The sequence below is a fragment of the Centrocercus urophasianus genome, unplaced genomic scaffold, assembly GCF_019232065.1.
Source record: "Centrocercus urophasianus isolate 14NV4802_14NV808 unplaced genomic scaffold, USGS_Curo_1.0 seq_11, whole genome shotgun sequence".
NCBI lineage: Eukaryota > Metazoa > Chordata > Aves > Galliformes > Phasianidae > Centrocercus > Centrocercus urophasianus.
In genome coordinates this window covers 27,548,077-27,558,782 of record NW_024884253.1, presented here as the reverse complement: position 1 = coordinate 27,558,782, position 10,706 = coordinate 27,548,077, and the positions used below count along the sequence as shown (strand labels likewise).

Sequence of the window (10,706 nt, the reverse complement as noted above, 5' to 3'; positions counted from 1 at the left end):
ATAGCCTCGCTGCCCACTGGCGGCTCTTAAAAATATCAGGACGCCCCTGCTAGGAAACCGCGCGTCGTGGTGACCTTGACGCACCGCCCTTCTTCCTCCCGCAGCCAGAGAGCGGGAGCCCCCAACATCAGCCCTCCGTTCCACACAGCCTCATTTGGGGGCACAGCCGCGCGGCGCCTGCGCGCCCCGAGGCGGCGGGAGGAGCGGGGGGAGCCGGGCGCCCACACACAGGCACAAATTACAACGGGATTTCCTTCCGAACGGACGCACGAGCGCATAGCAACGTTCTCCCCGCGGGAGGCCGCCCCTCGGCTCCGGGACCTCGCGTTTCGCTGGTACGGAGCGGGAGCGCCCCGCAGCGCGTCGAGGGACTCCCGCGAGGGGCGGGCGGGAGCGGTGCGGAGCGGCCCATCGCGCGCCGGGCCCAGGTGGGACCCCCGAGCGCATCCCGTCGTCGGCTTGGGGGACGGGCCGCCCTCCCGCGCGCCGCCGGGCATCGCGGAGCTCGCAGCACTGCGGCAGCGCCGGCCCTCGGGTGGGAGGCAGCGGGAGGGACCCGCGGGGCGCGGGCGGTGTAACTGGGGGGGGCGGCCTCCCCCTCCGCGGCGGGAGCGGAGTGCGGCGGCCCGGGGAGGGGGCGGGGAAGATGACTTCATGCCGCCGGAGCGCCGTGAATTTAGGAGCGGCAGCTGCCGGCGCGATGTGGGGGTGAAGCGTTCGTGGGAGCTGCTGCCGGTTGAGGGAGACGCAGAGTCGGGCACGGTGCCGACGGGCCCGCGGCTCCGGGAGGGGAAGAAGGGCGGGAGGGAGGAAGGAAGGAAGATGCGCTGAGCCGGCCGCTGGGAAGGTGAGAGGGGACTGCCGGCGCGGGGGCGAGCGCTGCACGGTAGAGAGGCCGCGGTTCGGCACCCGGGCTGCTCCGAGCGCTCGCCTGTGGGAAAAGCCTCCGCTCCTACGGCAGCAGGGCCGTCCGACGGAGCGCTACAGCGCTGCGTTTTATCTTTTGCCGCCGGGACGTGGCTCGGTGCCAGCTCCCTGCCCGCCGCTCGCTCTGCCCTTCGCGCTGCGCGAAAGGCCGTGGGGCTGCGACAGGTGCAGGGCCGCGCTGCGGGCTCGGCGGCGCTCCGCAAGTGGAGGGGAGACGTGTTGGGGGCAGGAAGGCTGCAGGGTCCATCGTGTCATTGGGCTGCCTGGTTTTGGAGGTCGCTTTACAGGATACTGAAAGGGCCTGGGAGCTGGAGACCCAGACCTTATAGCGAGAAGGTTTATATAGGGTCTTCGGGGGCCTCTGTGCTCTCTGTTTTTCAGTTTCCATCAGCTAGTGTGTGGTTTGAAACAGAAATACCGGTGATACGTAAATGGTATTGTTTAGTAAATAGAAGAAACAACGGGTTGCTTCGCCATGGTGAGGCCTTACCTCGAGTACTGTGTTGCTGTGGGCACCTCAGTACAGAAAGGACATTGAGGTGCTGGAGCAGGTCCAAAGAAGGGCATCACGGCTTGTGAAGAGCTTGGAGAATGCGCCCTACAAGGAGTGACTGAGGGAACTGGGGCTGTTTAGTCTGGGAAAAAGGAGGCTCTTATTGCTCTCTTCCAATATCTGAAAGGTGCTTACAGCAAAAGCGGGGTTTGTCTCTTTTCACTGGTGACAGGTGAAAGGACGAGGGGAAACAGCCTGAAGTTGCATCAGGGTAAGTTTAGCTTGGATATCAGGAGGTACTTCTTTACAGAAAGGGCTGTTAAGCACTGGAGTAGGCTGGAGGTTGAATCACCATCCCTGGATGTGTTTAAAAACTGTTTGGATGTGGTGCTCGGGGGTATGATGGAGGGTTGTTAAAGCTGGGGTAGTATGGTCAGGTTGCAGTTGGACTCAATGATTTTTAAGGTCTTTTCCAACCTAAGTGATTCTATGATTCTAAGTGAAAAAATGAGAACACTTTAAACCATGTAGCTCAGTCAATTGACTTGCACCCTCCTTGTGGAGTGTACACAGCAGTATGTTAAATGAGCACTCCTTCAGAGCAGAGCAGGAATGGAACAGCACTTGCTTGGCCTGAATCTGTTCAGCATTTTTGTTGTGTTATTTTTCTTTTCTTTCTTCTGCTCTGTAAAAGGTTGCTCCGAAGATGGCATGTCAGTATAGGAGGCTGGGGATGGCATGCGTAGGTAGATCATTAGAGTGAGCTCTGTCTGCATGGAGCAGTGGTTAAATAATGGCTGGCTCTGCATGCTTCAGTTTGGAGCTGAAAATAGTGATTGTGCTTGTAGTGAGGGAAGGGTAAGGGTTTTTTTATTTTTCCTTACTGAAAAGTGGAAATGAGATACTAGAACCTGAATGTTATTTTATTGGGTATCTATTTACTTACACGCTTGTTGTAAAGGATACCATTATCCTGTGTGCTTATTGAGCAAGCTCGTGTAATTGCAGTTGTGGTTCCTTGGTTGTGGCTGAAGGCCCTGGGCATGGTGCTGATGATAAAAATAATACGTAAGGAGGTAACTGGCAGTTGCTTGATCTGTTGCCATTATTTCTGGGAAGATGTTTAAATACATCTGTTTGTCTCAGTACTGTTGCTGGGTAGGCAGAAGGCTGATGATTACAGAGACAGGAAATGCATATAAAAGACAATTGGGGCTTCACAAGGAAGAAACACAAGGAAGAAACAAAGAGTGACTGGTGAACTGCAGTGTCAGAAAATTAGTTCAACAGATGGATTTTTTGTCTGTAGACCAGTCATTAAGTATGGCCCATGCAAGTTATTCTAGCCATTAACTATGGCCTTATATAAACCCTATTTAAGCACTCTGTGGTGTATCCAATGTATACCTTTCAAACCAGGGAAAGTGATGTCCAGTTCCATCAAATGTGTATCTGTTACCTACCAAGCACTTAAATTTTTTCTTATAAAACAGTTGGGAGCCTGCATTATCATGCATCTGTTGTTGTTTTTGTTTTGGTTTGTTTGGGTTTTTTTGTTTGTTTGTTTTCTGGCTAGGGAAAGAGTATGATTGTGTGTCTCAGCAATTGCACTATAGCAGTCGTTGGTTGATTTCTCCTGTAATTGCCTCTGGCTGGATGAGAAAGAATGTATGAGAAAGAAATTGTATGAGTTCAGATACATGTCATGTTAGTCCACCCATTCCATACTGAGCCCATTCCTTTCTTGAAGAAAACGTCAAGTAATGGTTTCCCATTCTGTTGCTGTAAATGTAGAGTAGTATGAGTTCTTGCTAATGTTGACAAAACATTAGCAGAGTAAGTATAGCTATTTGTGCTTCCTGGCAAATGTAAATAATGATTCAAAAGAATGTTGATGCTTTCTAAAATAATGTGGAGGCAGGGAGGACGGAATGGTTGATCAAGAGTCGTTACCATAGAACATCTGGTTGGTTTAACACTGAAAACTTGAATTGCTTCTGTTTTTATCTTATGTGTACACTGAAGACAGATGGTGTAATCATGCCAAATGGAAGGGTGCATGTGTCCATAGACAGGGGAAAAAGTTTGTGTATAATGATCAGTGTCAATTTAGTTAATTTAGTTGAACGCTGTCGCTGATGTAAATTCATTTCTCTTTCTGAGCTCCTCTTCCACCTTCTGTTACAATAACTTCCATCCCTCTGCCAAGCAAAGAAAACAATCTGTGTTGCAGTTAATCTGGGGCAGGAACCCTGCTGCCTGGCAGAACAGTCCAGTTGGCCAGCTGGTTGGTGCTGGGCAGACTGAGTAGCAGCTGAGAATTAGTTGCCTTTCTCTCTGAGGGTCTGCTAGTTTAAATTTCTTCATCTAGATTAGTTCTGTGAAATTATAGGAGTTCAATTATCTTTCAGATTTCTAAGCCACAGCCAGGCCTCTGAACCAGCGTGTTCATTTAACCGAATTTATGGGCAGGGGTCAGGCAAATAGATTTGCATGAAGCTTGTTTCCTTAGGAGAACAATGTGGAAAACCCAGTAACCCTGAATGCAATTGAAAGAACAAGTTTGATTTTCTTGTGATCCTTTGCGAGGCTGAAATGAAACAGTTCAGCTAATAAATTTGTCTTAATGGGAGAATGTCTGAAGGTGATGTTTCTAAACGCTGTTTGAACCAACCCAAATAACAGCCTTCCTTCCAGAGTAATGTTGTTATTAGGCTTGGAGTTGGCGCATTTTCCCCAAACTAAGAATTCCTTACGGACTAGGATAAAAAGAGACTGCAATAGAATGTGAGAAGGCAGGTATCTTATTTACACTGACATGCATACACTTGACATAAGCAAACAGAATTTTAGCAGTAGTTTCCATAACAAAAAAAGTTTAAATGCTTTCAAATCATATGATGCCCTTTATGTAACTGGCACTTCTAGGTGAGGAAAAACTTTCACTTTAGAACTAAATGCCAGCCATCAACTTATATTTCATCTCTTACTACCCAGGTGAACCTTCTGTTGGACACTTTAATTGTGGTCAGAACAAAATCTTTAGTCAGTCAAGTGCAGAACTAACAACTGTTAGAAGTAAGTTTTATTCATCCCTAATCTGAAGGCTGCTCCAAAAGTAATGCCTTTTGTTTTACTGTGTTGGCCGTGTCATCAGAGGCAGCTCAGTAGAGGCTGAACCTTTCCTCCCGTTACTCTTTGTTGCTGCAAGACAGATGGCAGCAGAGGGGCGGTCTGACACAGTGGCATCTGTCATGAAAATGAGTGTGAAACAAAGGGCTGTAATTAAAGTCCTCCATGTACAAAAAATTGCAACCACTGACATTCGTTAACACTTGCTGAATGTTTATGGAGACCAAACAGCGGGTGTGAGTGCAGTGAGGTGGTGGGTGGTGTGTTTCAGCAGTGGTGACAGCAGCGTGAAAGGCAAACCATGTTCTGGATGGCCATGCAGATCTTTGCATAGCTAATGGTGATGGCTGTGCTGAAAAGCAGTGTTTTGTAGCTGAGATTTTTTTCTATCCAAATAGCATTATTGTGCTCTTTGTATCTGTTGTGGTTTCCATGGAAATAAATAGGAGATATTACTTTCATGGCAACCTATGCATATCAGCAGTGGAAAAAAGACAGGCTTTAAATACTTTCGTGTATACACTTAATGTAATAATACATGGGCACTTCACAGCCCAGACTCTAAGGACACAGATTTAGTATCTGAAGCATAGAGATACAAGAACAGAGTTCGTGTATGCTTTTGGGGAAGGCAATTTGGTTGAAGTTTCTCTCTCGAAGAGAGACAACACAAGCATGCATTTGTTCATATTAATTTCATGATGCATTGAGAGACTAGTGTCAAGAAAGTCTTCTGGTTTATACTGTTACAGAATTACTCTATTTTCTAAGCATTATTAACATGAATGTTAAAATTGGCTATTTTAACTGTTCTTTGGCTTTTCAGGTTTCATGGGCAATTTCAGAAATACTTCAGTGCAGCTAGTTGGTCTTTGAACGTTTGTGCATTGTTTTCTGCATTAGTTCCCCAGTGATTCATCAGAAGTGACAGAGAAATAGGTCTAACCCCAACATAACCATCTCAGTTTTTCTTACTTTGACTACTTTTCCGTCACATCTTTGTTCCAGAAACTATCCCAAAAGACTCAAAAATACACTGAAGTTATCCTGGCACCTGTTAGTTAGCCTGTAAAATGTGCTACAGCTTTAATGAGATCATATACATCTTAATATATCTATATAATTATGTATCTATATTTGCTAACTATTCTCTCATTTGCCTTCTACCTCCTACAGAATTTCCATTTACACATATGGTGAGCACATAACTGCGGTGAAACGATCTCACCACCTGTTGTTTTAAAATAGCACAGATGCTTATTAATGGTCCTTCCACGATACTGTTTATAGTACATGTTAAACCTCACTTAAAATACTGTGGATCATATTGGTAAAGGATATTATTACTTCGGTAGCAGCCTTAAATTGGTTTCTGTTTGGCATCTTCATTCAATCTGTTGATTGTTTGTAGGTAGGAAAGAGGCCATCTTTGTAGGAGAGTCAAAGCTGGGATCTGCAGTGAGAAACGGATCATTGAGTTGTGTACAAAGTGCTGTGTGAAAATGGCTGTTGCTATGTGGATACCTGATGAACCCAAAGAACTTCAAAACATATGATTACACAGCTTCTCAATGCTCTGTCTTGACCTCAGTTGCTTTGAACTTCTTTGTGCCAAGACTCAAGAGCAGAGCTGTTGCACTTTATGGCAAGGGAAAGAGAATAACCTGAGAAGTTATGCCTTGATCAAGAGCATCTCCTGATGTGCTTATTTATTATTCATTTATTTTTTCATGGAAAAGCCAATTCCAAGCTGACTAAACTAAATTTATCCAGGTACATGTTCCATCAATTCTGTGTTTTCTCTGTCCAATCTAAAGAGTGACCTGGATTCTCAACTTTGCTTTCGAAGACTTCTGCCAAGTATGTAATTCTCCTATAACTTTAGACTTGTGAGATTTTTTGTTGTTTTTCTGTTTGTTTGTTGTTTTGGTGTTTATTTGTTGTTTGCTTTGATACAAGCTGATCAAACTAGAAATTAGAAATGCATTCAATGCATTTTTACTTCAAAATCATCTATCCATGAGAAGGCAAACAAAAATTCTTGATGTTAAAGTGGCAGTTCATTGTCGTTCACACTTCACTGGGATGTAAACTTAAAAAGGTGATCAGAGTAAACAGACTGCTGCTTTTTGAAGTTCTTGCTTAAGGCACGGTGCATTCGTGGTGTTTGTATGTTTCTTGTGAATTCCAAGAAAGCACTGCTACGCCCTGGAAAAAATACATAGCAGAAAAAGGAATGAAGGGTGTGCTTTATAGCTCATAGGATCTCCTGCTCTGAGCAAATGAAGTTATTGTTTGCCCTACAGTGTTGCCTATCAGATGTCTGCTCAGGCTGTCTAGGATGAACGTAATGTTTCTGAAAGAGATTTTTGTAGCATATCAGTACAAAGCTAACCTGTAATAGCAGAATCTGCTATTGGAATAAGGCAGCTGGCAAGCTTTCAGTAAAGGATAGTTGGAGAGTCATATATTACTTCTCCATTATGTATTAAGTAATCATCTTTTGATGGAGTTTTCATGCACTTGATAGCATTGATGAAGAGTTTTGTGAGCTCTAGTAATATTTGCACAATTTAATTTCAGGGGACATAATGTCCTCGGTGAATGTGTTCAGTTACTCAGATTTACATTCTCAGCCTCCATGCTGTACTTTGGCATCTATGTGGAGTAAGTCTCCATTTTGCCTTGAATTTGTTGCCTGATTGTTTAATTAGGGACCTTTTTAATTGTTCTGATGTGAGAAATGTTAAACAGTTGTCCTTTTCCCTGACTTACCAGCTGATTTCATTAGGTCTATTGCATTGCCTTTTTTTTTTTTTTTTTTTTTTTTTTAGGAGCTGTTTCTTCTTGGTCTGTTTACTCTTTCTGCATCTGTAGACTGTTCCATATCTGATTCTCCATCACTTTTTAAAAAATATATTTTCCTTCCTACAAATATATGTCTGTAAGAGCTTGGGAACTCTGCCTAGTGATATGGTAATTTCTATTTCTCTTCCATTCCTTTCCTAGACTTCTACTATACTGTTTTTTTTTCCCCCCCCACAGATGTTAATTCTATGTTTTGTTTGGGCTGGTCTCTGGCACCACTGTGAAGTTCTTTGTAGGATGACTGCCATGAGACTGTGCCGGGTCTCCCGTGAATGGGTGTCGTTAGCAAGAGGTTAGTAGAATTTGGTAGCTGGTTATCAGAATGTTCATCTTGCAAATGTGAGAAAGTATAAAATGTGTGTGCCTTAAAATGTAAGGAAAAAAACCCCACCAACACATAGTGTGTAGCCTTACAAAGCAAGAGAGATTATACATACCTTCTTTGTTTCATATTTCTTACACTTTGAAATAGTGGGATAATGGCAGGTTATGGAGCTGGGCTAATGTGTGTGAGTAAAGACATGATGATCCAGAAATGAATGAAAAGGCTCCACTGATGTGTATAAGCATGTGGGGAAAAAAGAATCATACTCTAAAAGCTAGGCATAATGTGAAATGCTTCATGAATAAAAAAGTAAAACAGCCCAAAAATAGGCTTCCATGTTTTAATTAACTGTTATTTATAAAGTCTCATGGTGTTAAAACGTGATAAAAGATGTGAATGGAGCATGCGTGAGCATAGAAGCTGTGTGACTTGAGGAAGAGACTTGGCTTATCAATATTGATTACAGCATGCCTTAAAAGCCTGAGGACAAACCAGAGCTTTTTGTCAGTGAGATAAGCACATTTCATCATATATTTGCTTATATACAGCCTGCTAATATTTACATTCATTTCTTAGACCAACATCAAAACCTTTTCCAAGCAGAATATTGATACTGAGTAGAGAGTGCCCTGAATTATCTGAACAGCTGGAGGACTTCTTGAATAATTCTTTTGTGTGTAGATTTCTTGGTGAGAAGTGCAAGTGTTGATATGCTGAATGGCAACTACAATATTATAAGGCAGTGAAGATTTTATGTAATGCCAGTGTCATTCACTCTGAGTGACAGCATGCAAAAAGAACACTGCCAACCCTGCATATCCTTCTGGAGTTAAATTGTTGCAGCTATAGCAAGTGTGATGCTATAAGGTCACAAGGCAAGGCAATGGCAGCATTCTGTTGAGTTTCACGGAAGCACGAACACTGATACATGGTGAAAAAAGATGTAGTCTCCACGGAAAGTATCACACCAACCCTCAACACACACACAGCAAGAGTATTTATAGAGCACAAACATGATAACCACACATCCAGAGGAGCACAGATACTGTGTGTAAGGAATTACAAGCATGTGACATCACTTCCTCACTAATACTTCTATATTCATTATATATAGATATAGCAATAAGCTTTTAATACACAGGCAGCTAATAATGGGGAATGATTTCATTAGTGCATAAGGAAGGAGCTTCATGAAGATACTTGTGTTACGAACTAATTGTCATTCTAGAAGCGGATCAGTTTTACATTCTTCACATTTCATGATTACCATACAAACCAAAGAACAAGAATAATTTATTTTACTTTCCCTCTCTCAGATTTTGGAGAATTGTGTTACTTGTGCTGGACTTCTGATCATGAAAGACTTAAAAACACTTAACAGCCCTTCCATTTTCATTGACACATACGGAATGAAAAGTGTGGTTTAAAGGCTGTATTTTTCCCCACAGATGTATCGTGAGTAGAACTACAAAGCAGGGAGTTATTTACGCTGAGCTCTAGAAAAAGGGACTGATGTCTGATAGCTGCTGCAGCACATTGGGCCATACTGTTTCCTTCTAAGCAGAAAATTCTCTTTCCCGTCACTTCTGTGCTTCATGGAAGCAATTTCTGAAGGATGTTTATTCATTACGAGCTGCAGCTATCAGCTATGCTTCTTAAGTACTTGTTTTAGTGGGACAACTCACTACACCAGTGTACTTTGCGTATGTTTGTTAGATTCTCCAAGTCCACTCTTCATTGTACTTTCTGTTATCCCACCATCCTTTCTTTTCCTTTGGCTAAATCGGACACTGATATTCCTTTTCCAAATCTCCCAAACATATTCTTTACTGAATTTATCAATAAGGAAGATTTTTGAGTTTGTAGTTGGGATCGCCCTGGTAGCACATTATTTTGCAAACACTTTTGACTACTATCACAAACTTTTTTCTTTTTTTTTTTTTTTTTTTTTTTTTTAAGCTAGCAGGTTGTGTACTTGTAAATTTAAAATTTAAAATTTGCATAGGCAAACTGCAAGGCAGTGGTTTGATGCCTAGAATGAAGAACTTGTTTTAAGGACTGCTCTGAGATCAATATCCAAATGACCACTTGTCTTCCTGTGGGAGGTTGCATTAATTTCCCACTAGAGTGAGAAGAGTGCCACAAATCTGCTCGCCAGGTTGTGCGATCTGAGCCACCCTCTGAGCACCATGCAGTACTTGAGTACCTCGTTGTGTCTAGGCATCCTTAGGGACAGATATGAGGTTTAGTTGTTCAGTTTTTGTTTGTATGGAGCAGGGGTCAAGCTTGTAATCTTCATTTTAATTTAGGCAGTGTCTGTGAACACTGAACACCAGAACAGTTTCATATTATACTGTTGAACTGTTGCCAGGGATTTCAGTACATCTTTAGCTTTTGTCAACTCTTTCTCTGAAAAAGAGCCATAGTCAAACATAGACCACTTTCTGTGACTTTTCTGTTTTCTCAAGATCTCCACATATAGCTTAAATACATGCTGGCCTTTGTAGCTGCTTGCTTGGTTTCATGTGGGAGAAGCTGCACGCCACTATACCTAACAGTAACTAGTTACTCATAAAGGATCCTTCATCCTCTGAAAATCTTCACGTCTCTGAACACAAGATAAACAAGACTGGCATAAGCTCTGAAATACCCAGCTGAGTGTTTGCACTTGAACCATCTGCAGCACACCTACTTGGACTGTGTGCAAGTAGATGTCTTTTTTTTTTTTTTTTTTTTTTTTTTTTTCTTTCCTGTGGAAACTGGAATGGTATAGGAGTGCCTAGCTCTCATTCTAAGATTTAATCATAACAAATCTGCAAATACTTGTGGAGTGTGCAACTGTAACATAGCTAGAATCTTGCTTATTGTTCTGTAGAGTATTCTGCTACATTTTTCTACGAACAAACTTTCTTTAGGAGTTTCTTGTCATCTCAGAATGACAGAAGTCACACTACCACTACT

At 42.9% G+C, this 10,706-nt stretch overlaps 1 protein-coding gene across 2 annotated transcripts in view; it reads left to right on the top strand.

Annotated features, from left to right (window-relative positions):
- The first annotated feature begins 261 nt into the window (after positions 1-261).
- The window catches only part of PKIA (cAMP-dependent protein kinase inhibitor alpha), a 38,329-nt gene continuing 27,884 nt past the window's right edge, over positions 262-10,706 (top strand). Inside the window, exon 1 of one of the 2 annotated variants that reach the window (XM_042839950.1) lies at positions 262-335. The gene's annotated coding sequence lies outside the window, so the exon portion shown is untranslated. Of the gene's footprint in view, positions 336-778; positions 848-10,706 lie in introns of those variants that run through there. The other variant, XM_042839949.1, reaches the window with a different exon arrangement.